This window comes from Pan troglodytes, chromosome 1 (genome assembly GCF_028858775.2).
Source record: "Pan troglodytes isolate AG18354 chromosome 1, NHGRI_mPanTro3-v2.0_pri, whole genome shotgun sequence".
Lineage (NCBI taxonomy): Eukaryota > Metazoa > Chordata > Mammalia > Primates > Hominidae > Pan > Pan troglodytes.
Genome location: NC_072398.2, coordinates 177,286,991 through 177,308,491, shown reverse-complemented (window position 1 = coordinate 177,308,491; position 21,501 = coordinate 177,286,991). Strand labels below are relative to the sequence as shown.

The 21,501-nt window shown below is 53.5% G+C and overlaps 1 protein-coding gene and 1 non-coding gene across 4 annotated transcripts in view; both read right to left on the bottom strand.

Annotated features, from left to right (window-relative positions):
• Window positions 1–21,501, bottom strand: part of GLIS1 (GLIS family zinc finger 1) — a 236,260-nt gene that overhangs the window by 180,076 nt on the left and 34,683 nt on the right. The window lies entirely within an intron of this gene.
• Window positions 6,073–6,135, bottom strand: LOC112207161 (U7 small nuclear RNA). Its single transcript, XR_002941630.1, has one exon. It is a non-coding gene; the product is annotated as a U7 small nuclear RNA (small nuclear RNA).

Here is a 21,501-nt window from a genome sequence, read left to right as displayed (position 1 = left end):
GAGGAGCTGCCTTTCATAACAAGTGTGCAGCAGTAGCTCATTCAATCAGACCAGAATAGGAAGGAAACTCGAAGATTATCTGAGACAACCCTGCCATTTTACCTACAGAGGGACTGTGGCCCCTAACTGTATGATGAGCTAAACAGATGTCCCTGCCTTGAGCTCAGCACCTAGTGAGGGGTCAGAGAGCAATCAAGGAACCATACAAATAATACACGATCAACTCTGTTAGAGGCACGAAGGGGGTATACATAGGAGAGGAATCAGGAAGTCTTCCCTGTAGAAGCAGCATGAACTGAGACATGAAGAATGAGGAAATAGTGAGCAAAGGCTGCAGCAAAGGAAGGGAGAGGATTCCAGGTCAAGGGAATGGTCTGTGCAAAGGCACTGAGGCAGAAGGTGGCACCGTGCTTTAGAAGGAAAGGAAAGAAGGCGAGTTCAGTCCTGGCATATGGAGTCTGGGGTCCCACTTCTGGCAGACACATTCCTGGCTCCCCAACCTGCACTGTGGATATACACCATGAACACCTCCTGAACATCTACCAATGGCCAGGTGCTCATCCAAGCGCTCACACTCAGTAACCCCCTAACGGGCATCCTCACACCGCGTGAATGTGATTATAACCGCAGGCAGGCAGTCCCCAGAGCCTGAGCCCCCCAACCAAAGGCCTCCTAACTTGTGGAGCACAATGACCATGAGCAGAGGCTATGATGTCAAAGCCTGGGTTCAAGCCCCAGCCCTGCTTCTGATTATCTGCATGACCCTGAGTGAGTTACTCTATCTCTGCAGGCCTCATCTGTGAAATGGGGAGAATGAGGGCACCACCTACCTCAGAGAGTCCTCACGTGGATCACACGAGATCATCCACATAAATCAGCACTGTGTCTGGCACACAGCATGCATCAAGGACGTTAGCAGGTACTAGCCTTAGCTCTTCTGTTTCTAGCCCTAGCAGAAGACCTGGCACGGGCAGGCATGTGGAATGAAAGAATGACCGAGGTGCCCGGTAAATGCTTGTCAGGAATGGAGTGTCACAGCACTGAATTGGGTACCCTGGGGAGGTTCTGAGCAGCTGTCAAGAGAGACCCTCAAGCACACAGTGGGTGGTCACTTGCTGGGGATGCTGCAGAAGGGATTTGTGCATTGGGAGGATGTGGACTAGAAGGATGAGGGCTTTGTACAGTCCTTGCCAGGCTTGAGACTCAGGGACTCTCCTGACCCACCCCGCCTGCCAGAGCTCGGACAATTTTATGGAGCTCAGTTTCTTAATCACCTTATTCTGCTGGGGCTTAGAGTGGAATCTTTTCCCCAAATTGGACATTTATGGGGCTGGAGTAGAGATGGAGAGCAGGACGGATGAAGTGTCCACATTCCAGCTGGGAGGTTAAGGGCTTTTGTGTTCCTTCCTTCTAAACTCCAAAGTTCCCAGCCAGGCCTGGGGGTGTCCATGTCTCCCTCAGAAGGGCAGGGCATTCCTGGGTCCATGTCCTCCCCACCCCCAAGATCTCTGCAGTCCAGCTCCTCCTACCCTCTCTGGAGGGAGCCAGGCTGCTAGAACCTCAGGGCCTCCCCAGAACTCAACACAGGGCTGGCACCCAGAAGGTGTTGTGTATTTATGGAATGTGTGAACCAAATTCAGCCGATTTTCCTAACCCTGGGAAAGCGTGGGAAAGCCTAGAAGCCTCTAGGGGTCTCCCTGCTCCCTCTGACTCCTGGGCTTTTTGTGGTCAGGACCAGCCTGGGCCCCTTAAGATGGTTCATGGGGACCACTGCAGGTGAGCCTCACTTCACACTGTGAGGTGAAGCAACAAGTAGAGGTCAAAGCCACCAGGGTGGGTGGCTGTTTAGAGAATCTTGCTCTCACCAAAGAAATGGAGGGCCCTCCGGTACCTCCTGAAGCACAGTTTGGTTTCTGTCACTACCTCAAATCAAGAACTTTCAGTGGCTCACTAGTGCCCACAGGGTCACATCCAGGCTCTTCAGCCTGGCACTCATTCCCTTCTTCCCTGCCATGAATCTCCTTCATACAGCTCCCACACCAGCCTGGTGGGCCAACTGCCTCTCCTCTCCTCCTGGCCAGCAGGCTCCCAGCACCCCTACCCCATGACCACCTCTCAGCAGAAGTCCTGGGCCTGCTTTAGGGCAGGCAAGTGGAGCCTGGCTTGCTGTGTGGCTTCAGGGAATTGGCTCTGCCCAGATCAGTGAATCCACTCTGCCCAGCCCTGAGCTGGAAACAGAGGACACAGAGAGTCATGCTGCCATCAAGAGACTCATGGGAGGGGAGATAAGCCAGAGCTCTGAGGCTGTGGGGACCCAGAGGAGACACCTGACCTGGGGTGGAAGTCAGGGAAGGTTTCCTGGAGGAGATGCTGGCAGAGTTCTGGGAGGGACACAGAAGAAAGAAGAGGGTGGGGAGGCATTTCCCCCAGCAAAAAGGCCATGAGCAAGCAGGTAAAGGTGAAAGACAGCAAGACGGGTGTCCTGGCTGACCTCTGCCAATGCCCAGCTCACAGGAGCACTCCCCATCCAGAGGCCACAGAGGAGACTAGACAGCACGCAGCTGACCCTACATGCTGCCACACACCCCTGCACCTTCACTCCCTTTGGAGCCCGCGGACATACCATTCCTTGTGGCCGCCCCGCCGCGGAGGACCGCGTCCCCAGAGCGCCGTGGTGTCTGCGCTGCCGGGCGCGATCTGTTATTATCCCCCGTCAGCGCTGCCGGCCTGTGTACATTCCTCCGTAATGAGTCTGACCTCCTCGGCAATGTTTAATCAGAGCCTAATCGACCCTGGCTTTGATCTGCTGCATTTTCTGCAAAAACCCTGGTACCTGATTTTTACAATCTGATTAGCAGGCTGACTCTCCGAAGCCAAAATTACCCTGAGTTGCAGAGATCCCTGCTGAGTTATTTGTGTTTTTTCCCCTCTCTTCCAACAAGTTATTTCCTGAGACAACTGTCACTTCCCTCCTTGCCTGTGACTGTCTCCCTCACCCTCAGCTTTCACATCCAGTCAGTTGTCAGGTCTCAAATAGTGGGTCCTAACCCATCCCCTCCTCTCCCCAGCGGCTTCAGCGCTGGCCACCGCTACCACGGTCTGAGGCTCCTGCCCCTGACTGGCCCTTCAATCTGTCCTCCATCCCGCAGCCAGATCTGCTGGGAGCCGCTGCCACTGTGCTGAGCCATCTGGCCTCAGGAACTGCTCCCTGCTGAGCCCTCCAGCCAGCCTGTGGCCAGCCCCACCTCAGATTCTCCCCACTCCCTCTCATGCATGGGTTCCGTCAGAAACCTGCCCTCCCCCTCTGCCCCGGCCCTTCATCTAGTTTCCTCTCCCTGTCAACCACCAGGCTGCTCACTGGCCGCTCTCCACTCCCGCAGCCATGATCCCAGCTGCCCACCTATGGCCATTGTTCCTTCCATCTCTCCCACCAGACTGCAAAGCCCCTTTAGGAGGTTCTCTCTCATGCTCCACTGTTTCCCCACGGAGCGGAGCTATGACTGCCCTGAAGCTGGGTACTCAGTAAATGAGGGAGGAAGGAAGGAAGGAAGGAAGATTCCCTTGCAGCCCATTCTGGAGGCCACGCACTGCCAAGTCAGACCGTGGCCCCTTGTTATCTTTCAGCTCCACACGGCACAATTCTCCCCTCCGGCTCAGCCTACTCCACTTTCCACCAGCCCCCTAGCCTCTCTGATGGAGGACATTGCTTTGTTCTCATCCGCAGTGCTTTCTCCCTCCAAAGTGGGAAAGAAGGTTAGGAAAGAGAGCAGAGGTCCTTGTGAGCACAGGAAAATGGTCCTTGCTTGGTTGGTGGCAGACCCTGAGCTGGGCCCTGGAGGCACAGATGAATCAGATCCTCTCCCTCTCCTTGGGAAGCTCACAGACTGTGGGGGAGGCAGCGAGGGAAGCAGATAAACTGGAATGCAGGGAAAACAGTGCTCATCTCTGGCCAGGGGAACTGACTCTGCTTGAAAGAGACAGGAAGGAGTCCAAGAGGGAGCATCTGAGCTGGGTTTAAGAGAGAAATAGGAGCTCTCCAGCCAAGAAAAGAGTGACCATGCAAAGGTACAGAAGCATGAGAACGTGTGACGGGTTCAGAGGATGGGAAATGTTCCAAGTGGCCTGAACGGTGGCGGGGGTGGGGCAATAAGTTTGCTGTGGCCAGATCACCAAGGGCCTTGTCCACCATGCTAGGGAGATGGGACTGTGGCCTGCAGGATCACCGTGTCCATCACCTAACTGAACTTCCTGACAGTGTTGAGCCCTTTCTTTGCCCTGGTACACAGTGGATTCCAGAGCTGTGTATAGGAGGCTCCCAAGAGCTACTCCACTGCCAATGAGGCCACTGAGGCTCAGAGAGGCCAAGTAACTTCGACGAGGTCACACAGCCTCCGAGGGGCAGAGCATGGACTGGAACCCGGAATCTCCTGAAGTTAAGGAAAGGTTTTCCCAGGATGAGGCAAACGAGAGAATCACTGTGGGAGCAGAACCAGAGCCAAGCAGGAGAGCTGGACTTGGAAGGGGCCGCTCGCCTCTTGGGCAGAGGAGGACGGAAGTAGTCCCAGCTCCCAAGGCCCTTCATACCCTGCAAGGCACCACCCGCCCACCTGGGTCTCTCAGACATTTTTAGGGGGTGGGCAGTGGAAAGAAAGAAAGAGTCTCCTAAGGGATTCCCATGGAGTTCTTTCACTAATTATTTACTCCCAGTCATTCCAAGGAAACTCTGAGACAACATCTATCACCCGGTCCAACCAGCCAGCCCCGCTTCACCAAGGCCGTGTCAGGCCTTGCACAGTTGCGCCCCCACAATAACTCCTCATGGAAGACCCGAGTACATCCCCGCTCTCCTCACCCTGTGAGAGCCGAGGAGCTTCCTGAAGGGCCCCCTGCTGTCGGGTGGTTCTGTGCGTTCTCTTCCCCAAACCACAAGGTCCGCTTACATGCAATGGGTCCCCCCAGCTAGGAAGGGGCAGCGCCAGGTCAGAGCCCCCGCCGCCCACCACCCAGCCAGGGTCTTCCCATAGCATCTAGCCACCTCCTTCACGAAGGGACGGACAGTGGGCAGGAGTTCTGGTTAACGGGGGTTCCAGTTAACCAGGTATCACAGGGTGTTCTCTGCCCCAGGCCCCCATGTCACCAGGGGACAGTGACAACTGCTCCCACTTGTGCAGGCTCCCAGGCACAGGTGCTTGACCTCCCCGCATCTCTCACCCCAACTCGGGGAGCTGGTGGCGTCCACCACATCATAGATGAGGAAGAGTCCTAGACGCAAGCGGGCCCGGCTGTGCCCCTAGCCCCACCTCAAGCCCGGAGGACCCAGCCTCTGGCCCTCCCTGGAGCCATCAAGATCACCGTGCTGTGCTGTCGAGGCTGAGGAACTGGGGCTGCCTCGCTGGAGGCCAGACTGGCCCTGCCCCAGCGCGTTTCCTGCTCGGCAGGCTCTGGCCCTGTGTGTGGCGTGCTGACACCCACTCGGTCCCTGATTCAAGAAGAGCACCTCACCAGACTCATTCGTTTCTGTTTTCTCTGCAAACATCCCCACGGGCTCATCGCTCCCTCCTGTGCCCAGGAATGTGAGTGTGGGCTCACGGGGGATAAATCCGTCTGAGTCTGTATTTTGACTAGTCCCTACAAAATGTGCTCTGAGCACTTTGCAGGGTAGAGGTGGGGAAAGGGGAAGACGTGGCGGGTGGAAGGGGGCTCTCCCCTCGTGCAGTTGTGCAGTCCTGCCGAGCCAGGGACTAGGGACTACACCCAGTCCCCCAGCCTCTGTGCCACCGTTCCCACCACCCTTTCTGCTCTCCTGCCCATTCCTTAGTGCCCGGGCCAAATGCCCCCTCCTCCACGAAGACTTCCCTGGTCTCTCGACTGGGAACTAGGATGTCCTTCCCGAGCTCCACAGCACATTCCTCCTCCCTGGTCTCACGCTGATGGGTGACTGTCTTGCTTTCCCCAGGAAACCCTGAGCTCCTCCAGGGCAGGCCCACAGCCCCCATACGGTGTCATGTACAAGAAGAGGCGCTAAGGAAAAACCTGCTAAATAAGTAGTTGTTAAATTGGTTTTTGTGTGGGGGGGATGTTTTCTGTGAAAACCAGAAAACCTGCCAGAAAAATTCTAAAAGGGCTGCACCACTCGTTTTTCAATTTTTACTGAGTGCCTGATCTTGCCCAATGGCAGCGAATTCATTTGGGGGCACCTTGAGGACACCTGCTGGCAGAATCCATGAAGGCCCAAGAGTAGTGCAGAGGCACCAGCCACACCCCCAGGCCAGACTCTGGGCCAGGCATGGCTGGGGAATAAAACTGTCACAGTAGTCTTAGAACTCCAGGGTCCACATTCTTCCTCAAGCCCCCTGCTTTCAATAGCACTTTGTGGATGGCTGAGCACATTCTCTCAGGTCGTTTGATGGTCTCCTTACACTCCACCCTCACAGGGTGGGGCAGGTTAAGAGACCAGCCCAAAGGTACAGTTGGTCCATGCACCTCAACACTCATTCAACAGTCATTAGAAAGAGAGACGTGGAGAGTTTCAATTCAGAGCAGTAAGTGCTGTGATGGAGCGAAGCAGGGGGCAGTGGGCATACAGAGGAGCCACAGCCCAGTCAGAGGGAAGGAGGCCTCAGAGGCTTCACAGAGGCACCACCTGCCTGGGCAGGACTCACAGCAGCTGCCCTCCTTCTCCTGGCAAGAAGCATTTACCCTGGCTGGGCTCTGGTTCCAGTCCTCCCTCCTGGCTGCAGCCCTCCACTGTCTACCAAGTTGACCCACCTGTTGAGTCCCGTGTATCTTCCCACCCAGAAACATCCTGAGCTGAGAGCCGGCCAGACCAGAGCAAGTGACCACAGAGACAGGGAGTCCCAGCAAGATCTGCACTGTGACTTTTCTGCCTGAGAACAGTAGAAGGCAAGCGCTCAAGAGGTCTTCATTCTCAACACTTAGCCCAAACAAAGACTTACTTCTCCATTTGGCCACAGGCAGTACCAATGCCCTGTGTGACGCTAGGCAAACCGAGCCCCTCTCTGGGCCCACAGTAACAGCCTGAGACCAGACCTCTCCTGTCCAGGAGCATGGCATCTGTGATGTGTTACCCCCACCAGGCCCCTCTGAGAGGCATCTCAGCGCCCATTACTGGCCCCTGCAGATGAGGTCCTAGGAGCTCAGCCTGGCCCTCAGGCCCCTGGCCCTCACCAGCCTTCACTTGCCCACATGTGCCCTTCAGAGCCGGTTTATCCCCACCACTGTGCACCTCTGGGCTACATGTAGTGAGCGGAATGCCTTTCCCCTTGCTGTCAGGCCAACACAAGCCTATCTCTTCCCAAATGAAGCTCTCTCACACCTTGCACTGGGCTCCCTGACCCTGAGTCACACTGTGTGGTCATTATCTGATACCTGGTGGCCTGCCCCCTCTGCTGTGAGCTCCCTGCGTCATGCCTGAAGCTGATTTATCTCTGGATCCCCAGCATAGGCTAGAAAGGGTAAAGAACAGGAATCAAACATCAACCACATGTGCACAGTGATGGCATCAGGCCAGGGAGCCTCACCGCCCAGCAACGCTCGGCACCACGACACCGCATCTTCAGGGCCACAGGCAGGGATGGCTCACTGCCCCAGGCTCCACTGCCCCCATCAGCGCATGATGGGGAAGAGGGTGGTCTCCAAGGCCCTTGTTCTGTGAAGACCTGTGCTGCAGGACACAGCTGGGGCGGCTTCCACTGGCCTCATATGAGACATGGCGGGGGCTGCTTCAGGAACCAAATCTCAAATGGCCTCTGCCTGAACTGGCCACCAAATGGTCAGTTTGGAGGGTGGAGAAAGGACACTTTAACCACAGCACCTCTTGGCTTCAATGTCTGCATCTGGCAATGCACATGACAGAATAAGCAGGACACTGTGGCGCAGCCTGCGCTGTCCAGTGCTGTTCAGAATGCCAGGGCTGTCTCTCTTTCCCTCAGTCATCCAGAGAGGCAGGCAGGGCAGCGATGATTAACCCCTGTTTTTGGCTGAGAAAATGAGACTCAGGAGGCAGGACATTTGAACTGGCCTTAACAGACAGAGAAGGAGGAAAGGGCATTCCGGCAGAGGGGTTGGCATCACTGGAAACAGGCGATGATGTCGATGTGAGAACTGTCCAAGGGTGTGGCTGGAGCAGGAATAATAAAAACCAGGTGCCACTCCAACCGCTTTGCATAAATCTAGACATGTAATCCTCACAACAACCCCTTGAGGTAGATACAATTATGTCCCCCTTTTTCCAGCTGGGGCAACTGAAGCACAGGTAATCTTCCTGACGTTGTCCAGCTAGCAGTGAAGGAGCAGGAATGAAGCAAACCCAGGTTCCAGGGTCCACATTCCTCCTCAAGCACTTGCCCACACTGCCTGTCAAAAAGGAAGGGAGAGGCCAGGCGCCGTGGCTCATGCCTATAATCCCAACACTTTGGGAGGCTGAGTCAGGAGGATCACTCAAGGCCAGGAGTTCAAGACCAGCCTGGGCAACCCAGCAAGACCTCCATCTCTACAAAAAATTTTGTAGAGATTCAGGCTAGGGCGCACCCCCACTGTGTCCCTCCAGCTGTACCCACAGTGGGGGCTTCAGTGCCCAGGCCCAGCCTCTCTCACCACCTGCTGCCCACTGATCCGCATCTGACCCAGCCCTGCTCATCTCATCATCCCCCCTCCCACCACCACATGAGACACACATGAACCTAAATCCATGTTCTTCAAAGTCTGGCCTTTTGCCTGTTGCCCTCAGAATCTTGGGCCCACTCTGGACTCCATGAGCAGAATCACTGGAGATGATGAGGACCCCGGGCCCAGGATCCCAGATTCACACGGACTGGGAGGAGCTGAGCCCCCTGCTGCTCCATGCGCTCCCACGTCCATGAGCTCCTCCACCACTGCTCCTCCTCCATTCCCTCTCCCTCTCCCAACAACCCCCTCGCCTGGAGCTTCCACACCTTTTCCACCAGCCACTCCCTGCAGCCACTCAGCCAGCATCAAATCATACACTGGCCGAGCTTCGGATTTGCTAATAAAGGGTCCTTCATTTCTGCACAGCTCCACCTTACTGAATTTGCAGTTTCTCTAAATGGCCTCTATACTCCTTTCATGGCCAATCCTGACCTCCCTCCTACCCCCACTCCAACCCAGAGTCACACCCACCCAGCATTACCAGGTTCCACAGTTAAACCAACTCCGCCCCAGTGACTGTGTCTCTGAAAGCATAGAGAGATGTATATTACCATTACTCTAGTCCCACCATGGCAGCAGCAAGGCCCATATGGACAGGAGTCGTGGAGGAGCGGGGAGTTCCACACCTATAATCTAACCTGGAGACAGTGTCTGGCAATTTCACACCCAGCCTGCAGCCCACTCTGCAGTTCTCCCTATCTCTGTTAAATACCTGACCCCTCAAACTGCCTCCCTTTTTCCTAACACAAGCTTTCTTTTCCTTCTCATCCAACCTCTCTTTTTCCCCACCTAAAGAGGGAAGGGTTTGAAAAGCTATTTCTAAAACTACTATAGAACAATAAAGCCCCTTTGAACGAAGCACACCACGTAATGAGGCTTAAACTCACTGCCAGATTCAGCATCCTGGAGCTCAACCCTATGTCATATCCTTGCTCAAAATCCCTCCATGGCTCCCCACTGCCTGAAGAGTAAAAGGACTCAACACAACCATAAAATAGCAATGGTATCCAATGTACTTGAGATGTGCATGGAAAGAATGTGGTAATAACCTGAAGGACGTAACGATAACAATAAACATAGCTAGCAATTATTGAGCACTTACTATGTGCTTTACACACATTAATGTGTTACCCTACAGGGTTACAGTAACCTTCACCCAGCCTTGCCTGGTGGGTGCCACTATTGTCCCTGATTTAGAGTTTGGGGTTGTGCTGAGAAATGGGGCTTCCAGCAGCCCCGATTCTCAGCCACTGTGGGTGTAGCTGGGGGAGGGATACTGAGGGTGTGGGCTCTAGCCTGAGTGGAAGTGGGGGACCCTGACCCAGGTGGGGGTGAGTTTTTGGAGGGCTTGGCTAGAAGTTGGCTGTGAAGAAGGGAAGTTGGGGAAACCCAGGCCATCCTAGCTCGGGCCTGCTTTCTCCCCACTGGGCTGGAACCCCACACTTGCCCAAGGTCCCTACAGGCCCAGTTCTCTGGATGGTAGGCACCGCCACCCTAAGCAAACCCCAAAGTCTTCGAGAAACCCACTCAATCTTCACTGGCTGGACTGGCCTCTCTGTCAATGGACTCCCAGGGGCCCATCCCATCCAAGGAAGCACCTCCAGAGCCCTTTTCTATCCCTCTACATCCATGTCCATCTTTTCTGAGGGAAGGTATGTCCCTCACAGGTGCACAGCACTTCACAGTGTGAGGGTGCTTCGTCGAGACCTCGTATCAACCCAGAGAGAGAAGCAGGGCAAAGTACATTCCACTCTGCAGACAAGGAAATCATCGTGGCTCCATACGTTACACGCACTGTTTCATAATTTAATCCTCCCTACAGCCCCTTCTGAGACTATTATCCCACTTTACAGATGAGGAAACTGAGGCAGAGAAGGGCTGTAACTTGCCATGGCCCCATGTCAAGTCAGTGGCAGGACTTGAACCCAGGTCTCCCTGGGGGCATTCAGTCTCTGGAGGCCACCAACATGGCCAACTTAACCTCAGAAGATCCATCTTCCCTGCTGCTGACCATCCCAAACCTTCTGGACACCCAGCCCTGAGGGGCAGGCATCTGGCCAACCACTTGAGATGGTTCTCAGCAGCCCCTGCGGCCAGAGGCCAGAACTGCTAAATCTGGCTCTGGCATGCTCCCCCAGCCACCACATCCCATCCTGGTCCCACAGCACCCCAGCCAGAGCTGCCCCCACAGCCCAGCCTCTCACCCCCGCCCACAGATCCAAATTTCCATTCCCTCAGCAGCATGAGCTCAGTGGGGAGGAAGGCAATCTGATTACAAGCAGTCCCGGCCTCGGGGTCGCCAAGGGTGTGGGCATCATAAAGCAGGCGCTCTGGCGGCACTGAAGAGGGGAGGGGATGGTGCAGGAAGCCCGGGATGTCGAGGCCGGGCTCTGTTACCACCGCACTGGGTGGCCTCCTGAGCCTCAGTGCCCCCATCTGGAAAGCGTGCCTTTTCATCGATCGCTGCCTTACCTAACCCTCCAGATGGCTGTGCCGCTCAAAGTGACCTCGATGAGAAGATGCTTTGGGAAATAGGAAACATGACGCAGACATGAGGAGGCTGTGTCATCACCGTCACTCTGAACAAGCTTTCCCTGAGCGCCTGCCTGGGCCAGGCCTCACGGTGGGCACTGGGCTCACGAAGAGGAGGAAACAGTCCCGGCCCCTGCAGTCTACTGCCTGGTAGGGGAGACAGGCAACAGGCGGCCACCACACAGGTGCCCAGTGCTGCATGGAGGGACACTCTAGGGACTGCAGGGACCCAAAGAAGGGGCTCTGGCCCAATCTGGGGTCAGGGCAGGTCTAGGATGGCCCTGAATGAGTTTGAAAGACCAATGGAAGTTGGCCAAATGGAGGGGGTGGGCCCTCTAGGTGAGAAACGGCAGGGGCACTGGGGGAGGGGTGACAAGGAGAGAAGACATCAGCAAAGCACACAGCACACCGTAGGTGCTCAGAACGCGGTTGTTCTCTTCCCCTCCCCATACCTCACCCTGTGGACTCAAGTCCAAGCTTATACCTCCTCACTCCCTTTCTGCGAGCCGGCTGGCCCTGCCAGGGACCCTTTCTGCCTTCTCTTCTCAATGGGCTGCACCCAGTGTCCCTGCTGGCCCAGGAAAGCCCTGCTGACCTGACCTTCTGGGTACCAAGCTGGGCCCAGCCCATGAATTAAGCTCATGCAGAGGGGGCCCTGCTGAGGCGGCAGCACCACCCAGGAAGAAAGCCCAAGCTGGGCAGACACCGCTAGGGTCCCAGCTCCACCTCCTACAGGCTGTGTGGCCTTGGGCAGGCTGCTCAAGGGCTCGGACCTGGGACTTGGGGTAGAAGGAGTTATTACAGACTGGGCTACGTGGGGCACACAGCACAGTCCTGCACACACACTAGCAGGAGCTAAATTCTCACTATCATAGTAAATTAACGCTGCCTCAAAAAATCCAGGCTGTAGGGTCACTTGGTAAGCATGAAATGTTGCACAGGACAACGGTACTGGTACGGAAGGGTGGCTGAAAACATCGGCGGCTCCGATCATGCCTGCGAACAGCCACTGCACTCCAGCCTGGGCAACACAGTGAGACCCCAATCTCTAAATATACATAAATATATATACTGGCTCACTACCTCCCCAGACACTAGGGACCACGGCCAGGCAGCAAGTGGTTCCTAATAAGTCAGGGAAGGCAAGTCAATGAAACCATTACAATCCACAGTAGGCCCGCATCTGTTTAAAAAGCCCTGTGTGTGTAACGAAGCCCTGCAGGCCGACTGTCAGCTGGGGTGGGGGTGGGTTGAGGAAGAGGAAAGCCCCCAGGCTCTGCTACTCTCAGCTGCTCTGGATTGTGCGGCCCAAATCCCCACTTATGTGACCACAGGCCATCATCTCACCTCGAGAGCTTGCAGCTCCCATGTGTAAAAGGGGAGTGAGAGGCCTCCAAGTTCGTGGTGCAAGTCTAAGGGGAGGATGTGTACGAAACACTAACTGGTAGTGAAGCATGAAGGAGCGGCATGAGAGAGAAGCAGAGGTCAAGGGGAGTCACTTCCAGGCTGGGTGAGCTGAAGACCTAACCAGAAGAAGGTGACGGACAGGGCACTACGGCAGCGACTTGTCTGTCCTCAGCCAGCCAGCTGGGAGCTCCCTGAAGGCAGGGACCCATCTCACTGGTGCCATGACTGCCACATAAGTAGCAGGCACCGAGCAGTGAATGTCAGCACAGCGGAGGGCTCAGCCCGACCCTGGGCCTCTTCCCTCCACCCTGTGTCCTGGGAGGCCCCAGGTCCAGTTCAGGAAGGCAGGAGGGGCGCGGGGTGGTAGACAAGAGCTTGGAGCCCAGAGCCAGAACAAAGGAGGGGAGATGGCCTGGAGAAGTGTGCCGCACCGGGACCCAAAAACTGGCTTTTACTGAGCACCTACTGAATACAAGGGTATTGGGTTTATATACAGTGTTTCATTTAGCTCTGGCAACTACCTCTAGAAATGAAAACTCTTCATCTGTTAAGATGGATTAAGCAATGCAGCCAAGATCACTCATCTTAGGAGAGGCTCAGGTCTGCCTGACCCAGGGGCCAGGGGCCTTTCCTGGCCCTCTTTAGCCCCTAGCTGTGGGTGCCAGAGCATCTCTTGAGAATGCAGGCAGACTCGCAGTCAGGAGGCTGCACTCCAAGTCCAGAAATGTCTCCAATGCATGAAATCCCCAGGGCTTCTCCACTCCCAGCAGTTACCCCTGCTTTACAAGGTGGGACAGTTCTGAAGGTTTCCCTCCCCTCAGGGAGCTGGCGAGCTCCAAGCGGTTAATGCTTTGCTCGGCACAGGCCTGAGTTTAATAAAACTAGAAGCAGCTAATGGCTAACAATAAAAAATAATATTTTTCCTTCAAGCAATTAAATTGTAATATAGATCTCACTAATTCCTTCCTGTTCTTTCCCTTGAGATATCTGATCAAGCACCAGAAGAAATAAATTATGCATCACTATTCCCCACTTGAAACTCAAGTTTTAAGGAATCTAAGGGAGAAATATTGCCTCCTTCATTAAGGCAGAAATCTGAGGATTTTTACAGAGGTTTCATGTAACAAGTTACCTTTCTGCAAACACAGGATCCACAACCCAGACCCATCTGAAAGATCGAAAAATGCACCACTTGCCCTTTCTCCAAAGAACCACAGGGTGTGAAAATTAATCTTACCAAAGCATAGCTAAAAACTCTCCATGGCCCCCTCTACCTACAGGAAAATAAATCAAACTCCCCCACCCTCACCCCACCCGGCCATGCTCATGAGGCCCTCCAACTTTATTTCTCTCCGTTCCCTCCACGTGCCCTTCCGTGCAGCCAAGCAGAGCTCACTGCTGTCCTCATACGTGCTGTCTGCTTTCCCACCATTACACTTTGCCCATGCCGCCTGGAACTCCCTTCCCGCCAGCGCTCAAGGGCCCACCTCCCACACGGAGCCTTGCCTGCCTCCCCCAGCTGGAACAGGTCATCATCCACTCTTGGAACTCCTGCAGAACTCTGTCTCTTAAAGACTTTCGCCTTTCAACCCTGGCTGACAGCCTCTCGAGATGGCCACATGAGTCTGGGCACAGAATACCTTCCACGTGGCATCCCCATGCAGCCCCTCTCGAGATGCCCCTTCATTGTGCTTAGCATGGTGACCAGTATTTTTATAGGAGGTGTGTCCATATTCACTGGGTGGATTCATAAATGAATTCAATAACCACTGAGGACTACTTCTCTCAAGACCACGGGAGGGAGCTGGGAGGAGGCAGGACAAGAACTTTTGGACATTGTCTGGATAGTGGGAAGACGGTCACAGCAACAAACCCCAAGAATGACACAATAGCAGGCTCTGTAAGGAAAGTGGAGGAAAGACAGCAATGCCAACCTGAGTGGGTCACCCTGCCCAAAATCCTTCAGAGACTCCCCCTGCCTACTGGCAGAGTTGGGACTTCCTTAGCTTGGCATTCAAGGCCCTCTGAGGTTCTCACTCTGCTGCCAACTTTCATTTCCTATTCCAGTTGCTTTGCACATGCAGTTCCTCCCCACCATTCTGCCTAAAGGACCTCTCTTCACCCTTCAAAGCATGGTTCAGTGCCACCCCCTCGAGTCCCACCCTCCTCTGGGGGCCACTGTCTGTTCTGGGGCCTCCCCTTACCCAGGCTGTGAACATTCCTGGGACAGGTTCAGGATGTGATCCACCCCCAGCAGAGATCCAACCCCTGCTCAGGGCTCAAGAAGCATCCATGGAGCTAAACTACACAGCAGAGGAGGAAGGAGAAACAGCTCTTCTGGAAGGACCTACCCATCCATCACACTCCTTCCACAGTCCAGCTAACACTTATTTAGCATATACTCGGTGCGGACACTGTCCTAAACACTTTTGCACGTATCGCCTCACTTCATCCTAGCAACAACCTAGGAGGTAAGTGCTACTACACTTTTACTGATTATTTTACAGATGAGGGAACAGAGGCACAGAGAGGTTAAGCAACTTGCTAAAGTCACAGAGCCCATAAGAGGTGGAACTGGGCTCAGAGCCAGTGGTTCTAACCGCTACAACGAACACTCTATGTAAAATACAAGGACGTGTATTGGGATGGGGACAGAGCAGGGTTATTCTAGCAACCAAAGCCCTCACGTTTGAAAACCTCCCTGTCTCCACATCCGTTTCCTGACATCTGCCCTCTTCTGTGCTGCCCAGGCCAACATTCCGAGGACTCCCCACCCCACCCACCCCAATGCCCCAGACCAGACAGCAAACAAACAGGAAACGATTAAAGAACCAACCAGAAAGTCTCATAAACTCTCCCAGGAACACGCCCTCCCAGCTCCAGTGCGAGATGTCAGAGCTGGGGAAGGACCTTAGGCCACAGCTCTGAAGACAAATGCAACAGGCAACATCCCCTCAGAACGCACTCCAGAGGATGACGCAGAAGGAGTTCCAGGCAGTGATTTTCCACCCGGAAGACTTCCGAGTCCCTGATGTCAGGGAACAGGAACAGGAGCCAACTCGAGCCTCTGCATCTATATCCCCTCACCCTCCCCAGAAGGCAGCTTTTGACTGCAGCCTTCCCTGTAACCCATGGTTCTCTCACTTAGGGTCCAAAAAGCTGTGAGGAAGACTGGCTGCCCCGCCTAGGTGGCCCCTTCCAAGCACGCGCCACTGCTTGTGGGCACTGGCCCCATTTCCCCATCAGGGGTGAGATATTTGTGAGCACAGAACACCAGCCCTTGGCCAAGCCAGAGACCTCTGTTCAGCCCTGCCACCTGGGTCCGGGTAGACCGAGGCTGCTGCCAGAAGAAAGCCACTTCCTGAAAGGTCCATGGGTGGAGCTTCCAGCCAGGGATGCCCTCCAGACCTGCTGCCACCTCTCCACCAGGCTTTCCCTGCGTTTCCCTGCCATAAAAACTCAGCCACTTCCACAAGCATGCCATTTCATGGTTTACGAGCCCCTTGACCTAGATTATCTCATCTGACCCTCATCACGAACCTGTGCGGGCAGCACCAAACCCCACTGAGGAAATGGGGTTGGAGACTGAAGTGACTTGCCCAAGGTCCCTTTTATGACCATCAGAGTCATAAAAGGAGCCACCCAAGAGTAACAGTGCCTGCCACACACTGCACTGTGCTATGAGTTTTACAGCCATGATTGTTTTTTGTTTTGTTTTTTGTTTGTTTGTTTTTTATTTTGTTTTTTTTGGTTTTTTTTTTGAGACAGAGTCTCATTCTGTCACCCAGGCTAGAGTGCAATGGCGTGATCTCGGCTCACTGCATTCTCCGCTTCCCAGATTCAAGCAATTCTCCTGCCCTGGCCTCCTGAGTAGCTGGGACTACAGGCACGCACCAACACATCCAGCTAATTTTTATATTTTTAGTAGGGACAGGTTTCACCATGTTGGCCAGGCTGGTATCGAACTCCTGAACTCAGATGATCCACCCACCTCGGCCTCCCAAAGTGCTGAGATTACAGGCGTGAGCCACCATGCCCAGCCGATTGTTCTTGATGCCTGATCTTAGTCTGCTCAGCTGCCATGACAAAATACAAGGTCAATATCCCTTATCCAAAATGCCTGGGACCAGAAGTGCTTTTGATTTCTTTGGACTTTGGGAGATTTGCATTATACTGACCAGTTGAGCATCCCTAGCCTGAGAATCCAAAAATCCAAAGTCTGAAATGCTCCAACTGAACATCACGTTGGCACTCAAAAGTTTTGGATTTTGGAGCATTTCAGATTCCAGGTTTTCAGATTAGGGATACTCAACCTGTACCATAGACTGGGTGCCAAAACAACAGAAATTTATTTCTCCTGGTTCTGGAGGCTGCAAGTCCGGGATCAAGATGCCAGCATGATTGGTTTCCGGTGAGAGGTCTCTTCCCAGCTTGTGGACAGCTACCTTCCCACTGGGTCCTCACATGGCAGGGAATGAGAAAGCAAGCTCTCTCATGTCTCTTCTTGTAAGGTGCTACTCCCATCCTGAGGCCCCCACCCTCATGGCCTCACCTAATCCTAATTACTTCCCAAAGGCCCCATCTCCAAATGCCATCATATTGGTGGTTAGGGTTTCATCATATGAACTGGGGGAGATATACAACCCTAAAACACAGAGAGGTTGAGTGATCAGCAAAAGGTCACACAGCCAGAAGAAGGGCTGGGACTCAAATCCAGGCTTCCCTGACCCAAAGCCAGGACTCTGAGCTGGGATGACTCTATCAGGGGATGGCAGAGGCCACTACATGCTCAGCCAGGGTCTCAGCCCACTGTACCACGCTACCTCAAATGGGAACGTCTACAGTGCGCAAGGCCCTCGGCCTGGAGGAACCGGCAGATGATGGAGTAGTCAGATGCTCCTGCTCTGGATGCGCCCCCCAGGCCACTGCCAGCCCTCACCTCCCCCTCATCACAGCCCTGTGCCACAGAGTCTCTCCTCCTCCTTTTCTCCCTGTTTTCAGGTAAGGAAACCAAGACCTAGAGGAAGGGGCAGGAATGGGAGGGTACGCAGCTCCGTGGCTCCAAAGCTCTGGGTTTCTTCCTGTGACAGCATCTGTGAAGTGCATACATCTCGGCCCAAGACAGGCTGTCAGGAAGGAAGGATGGAGGGTAACATGAACAAATGCATGGCCTCTGCTCGTGTAAATGCATGGCCTCTGCTCGTGTAAATGCATGGAGCATGCGTGAGGGTGGGTCCCAGAGGGGGTGGAGGGGTCAGATCCTGCAGGAGTTTGGTTTTTTGCTCTTCTTTTTAAATTTGAGATACAATTCACATATCACAAGATTCACCCTTTTAAAGTGCACTATTTAGTGGTTCTTACCGTATTCAGAGAGGTGTGCACCCATCACCACTATCTAATTCCACAACATTTTCATCACCCAAAAAGAAACCTGTACCCATTAGCATTCACTCCCTATTTCCCCTCCTCCCAGCCCCTGGCAACACTAATCTATATTCTGTCTCCATAGATTTACCTGTCCAGGACATTTCATGTAAATGGATTCACATAACATACGACCTTTGTGTCTGGCTTCTTCCACACAGCATAACGTTTCTAAGGCTCATCCGTGTTGTAGGATGTCAGTACTTCATTACTTTTCATGGCTGAATAATATTCCATTGCACAGATATACCACATTTTGTTTATCCATTCATCAGCTGATAGTAGATATTTAGGGTTGTTCCCACTTTTTGGCTATGATGAATAATACTGCTATTAACATTTTGGTACAAATTTCATGTGGACCCATGCTTTCAATCCTCTTAGGTGTAAACCTAGGAGTGTAGCTGGGGGGTCAAATGGTAACTATGTCAAATGGTAACCTTTCGAGGAACTACCAGACTATTTTCCACAGCAAAAGCACTATTTACAGTCCCACCAGCAGTGTATAAGGATTCCAACTGTTCTACACCCTTGCCAACTCTTGTTACTGTCTTTTTGGTGACAGCCATTTTAGTGGGTGTGAAGTACCATCTCATTGTGGGTTAGGCAGGGTTCTGAACTCCCGACTCAGGGAGAGTCTTCTTCCCCCAAGAAGAGGAAATTCGGGATTCAGAGCCTCCCAGAGCTCCCAGCTGTCCAATGCCCTCCTCCGCTGTCAAAAGGAACACTTACTGAGAGTGCTCATGGCGTGCCAGGTACTGTCCTAAGCCCTATTGTGGCCCCATTTTACAGGTGCAGAAATTGAGGCATAGAAAGAAATGATTGCCCAAGTTGGTAAGTGGTAGAATCAGGATTCAAATCTAAGCTAGAGTCTGGCTGCAGGGCCCTGGCTCTTAACCACCAAGGACCCTCTGCCTCCTACGTAGAGACACTGCTGCAAATGCACTTTGTTTGAAAATGAAAGAACTGGGTTGGGCGTGGTGGCTCATGCCTGTAATCCCAGCACTTTGGGGGGCCGAGGCCAGTGGATCACTTTAGGTCCGGAGTTTGAGACCAGCCTGCCCAGCATGGAGAAACCCTATCTCTACTAAAAATACAAAAATTAGCTGGGCGTGGTGGTGGGCGCCTGTGGTCCCAGCTACTCTGGAGACTGAGGCATGAGAATCACCTGAACCCGAGAGGCAGAGGTTGCACTGAGCTGAGATTGTACCACTGCACTCCAGCCTGGGTGACAGAGCAAGGCTCTATCTAAAAAAGAAAAAAAAAAAAAAAAAGTCCAGCTTCCTCCACAGTCAGCCCAGGCACAGAGCCGGCATTTAACAAATGTTTATGGAAGGCAGGCAGGCTTCCCGTGTCCCCCCTCCTGCATTTGCCCATGTAGGTGACTTTTATGGCAAATCCCTTTCTACTCCCCACCATCACAGCAGTAGGGTGCTGTGGGGTCAGAAGGGGCTATGGCTGGAACTCCAAGGTCAGTGCTCCTCCCCTCACCAGGCTGCCTCTCCAGGAGGATGCCAAGGCTTTCCCCTCACCTGTAAAATGGGGATAAGAATAGAACCTACTCACAGGGCAGTGGTGAAGAGCAGGTGAGTTGGCACACAGAAAGTGCTCAGAACAGTGGAAGGCGCAGGGCAAGCATGCAGTACACATTAGCACACATGAGCATGAAGAAGCCTCCCCGGCATCTGCCCCCGGGTTCCAGGTAGGGAAGCTGTGGCCTGCTGGGAGAGGGTGGCAGGGGTTTCCAGATAGGGCAGGAACAGGAGAGAGAGACGGCTGACCCAGAGCCACCTGGCCACGGGCCAGAGTTTCCCTATCACTGCTCTGGGCAGGTCACACTCATAGCAACGACCTCAGATAGCAGGATGTGAGGGGAGGGGGCTGCTCTCCAGGGCAGGGGTTACGGCCACTTGACAGTGTGCCCTGAAATTCAACCCAGCCCAATTAATGAGGAACGACTGTGTCGACAAGGTCTGCCTTGGGACCTCAACCACAGAAGACTCTGGCCACATTCTCTGCATGGCCATAAAACAAAGAGCCTACCCTGACCAGTCTGCTAACACCCACCCACAGGCCTCAGGATCTTGTCTGCAGAAACGTGGCCTGCCCACAGGGCTGTGGGAGCATGGCACTGAAGGCCACCACGGCCTGTCCTCATGAGGGGGTTCTCCTGTCCCCCAAAAGGCCTCTGCTGAGCACCGTGGCATCAAGGCTCTCATCTGCTCAACAGATCTTCTCTGGTTTCAAAGTCGGCCAGACCCAGGCTCCCCAGTCTCTGCTCTGCCACTCGCCAGCATGGGCAAGTGGCTTCAGCTCCTTGAGCCTCTGCTACGTTAAATGTAAAAACTTACCCCATCCTTCCCTGGCAGGGCCCTGATGGAAGCCGACGTTTACTGCATGTTTGGTCTGTGTTTGGCACTATTCTATGCATTTTCTATGTGTTAACCCCACTTTATTTTCACCACCACTCTACAAAGTAGGTACTATTATTATCTCCATTTCACAGATAAGAAAACAAAGACAGAGAGGTATAAAGGAGACTCATACATGGGGCACCTGGTACAGGCCCTGGCACCTAGAGCTGCTCAAAAGCATGAGTCAGGCCAGGTGCAGTGGCTCATGCCTGTAATCCCAACATTTTAAGAGGCCAAGGCAGGAGGATCGTTTGAGGCCAGGAGTTTGAAACCAGCCTGGGCAATATAGCAAGACCCCATCTCTAAAAAAAATAAATAAAAATTACCCAGGCGTGGTGTTGCACAACTATAGTCCTAACTACTCAGGAGACTGAGGCAGGAGGATTGTTTGAACCCAGGATTTCAAGGCTACAGTGAGCTATGATCACACCACTGCACTCCAGCCAGGATGACAGAGTGAGACCCTGTCTCTACAAAAAAAAAAAAAAAAAAAAAGCATGAGTCCTCACTTTTCCAAATAGATCAAGGCAATAGGACAGCCCTTGACCTAAAGAGACTACAGAGCAAACTAGTCTCCAAGCAGCCCTCGACACAAACCTCCTAACCCAAGGCATTCAGAGCCCAGAGGAAGGTGCTCAGAATACCGCCTGCCTGGGCCGGGAAGGCTTTCCAGCCCCTCACTGGTAAAATTGGTGCTGAATGGGCCCATCACTACACAGACCTTCAGTAGCCTCACAACTCAGTGACCATGTCCAGCAAGACACAGGGCAGGGGGAAGCACTCCTGATCCCTCCACAACCAAAACCGCACACATTTAAGCCTCTTAGATTTTCCTATTTTAATCAAGCCTAGCCCAGAGCAACATTCTTCAATAAGAGGGATTTGTTTAGCTTGTTCTGAGAATCAGTGTTGCCTACTAAACAAACAACCCTTCTCCCTCAGTGGCACTTGCGCATTTAAGATGATATGTGGCCTTTCAAAAGTCTTCTCTCCCCACTTGGAAGAAATGTTTGCCCACAGCCAATGCTGCAGAAAT